Here is a 748-nt window from a genome sequence, read left to right as displayed (position 1 = left end):
GGGTTTTGGCATCTCGTGACCTTCCCTGTATATAGAGTAGAACAAATACTAACAATGTATACTGAAGGGTCAAGATACAATAAAACTAGTCATCTTTAATGCTCCATCAAAGACATGGGGTTTGCAAGGGCTGATTATTCATAAGTGGATCCCCAGGTCTCACTTCAGAGGACCCTTTGGGTAGAATGAACCTCCAACAATTCAACTAGCAGTCAAGTACAATAGCTATGTGTACCACCAAGGGACCTCATTGACCACCTTTGTAGCTTAAAACCACACCCATTTGCCATCTCACAGTTTCTGTGGGTCAGGAGTTCAACATGTCTTAACTGATCCTCTGCAACCAGGTCTCACCAGAAGGTAATCAAGGTGTCTTCCAGGTTGCATTCTCTTCTGGAGGCTCAACTGAAACAAACAACCAACCAAAACTCCTTCCAAGCACTCTCAGGCTATTGATAAAATGCATTTCCTTTTGGCTACAAGACGGAAAGCTTCAGGGCTTTTGCTGGCCCGAGGCTACCCTCAAGCTCCTGACCACCCACCACATACATTTCCTGGCCATGTCCCTCTGCACATGGCATCCACAGCATGACCGTTTGTGAACCGAAGAGGTCGCAGCAGGAGAGGGATAGAAAATCCATCAAGGCAGACTTTTAAAAAGTTTTTAGAATGGGTCAAAAGGTAGATCATATTTTTATTTAGAAAAAGAATTTTAAAGACTACAGAACAGTAGAAGTTACAAAGCTGA

This window comes from Echinops telfairi, unplaced genomic scaffold (genome assembly GCF_000313985.2).
Source record: "Echinops telfairi isolate 266 unplaced genomic scaffold, ASM31398v2 ScPeMD7_7;HRSCAF=31, whole genome shotgun sequence".
Classification (NCBI taxonomy): Eukaryota; Metazoa; Chordata; class Mammalia; order Afrosoricida; family Tenrecidae; genus Echinops; species Echinops telfairi.
The sequence above is the reverse complement of the archived record's forward strand: the minus strand, read 5'-3'. Positions refer to the sequence as shown.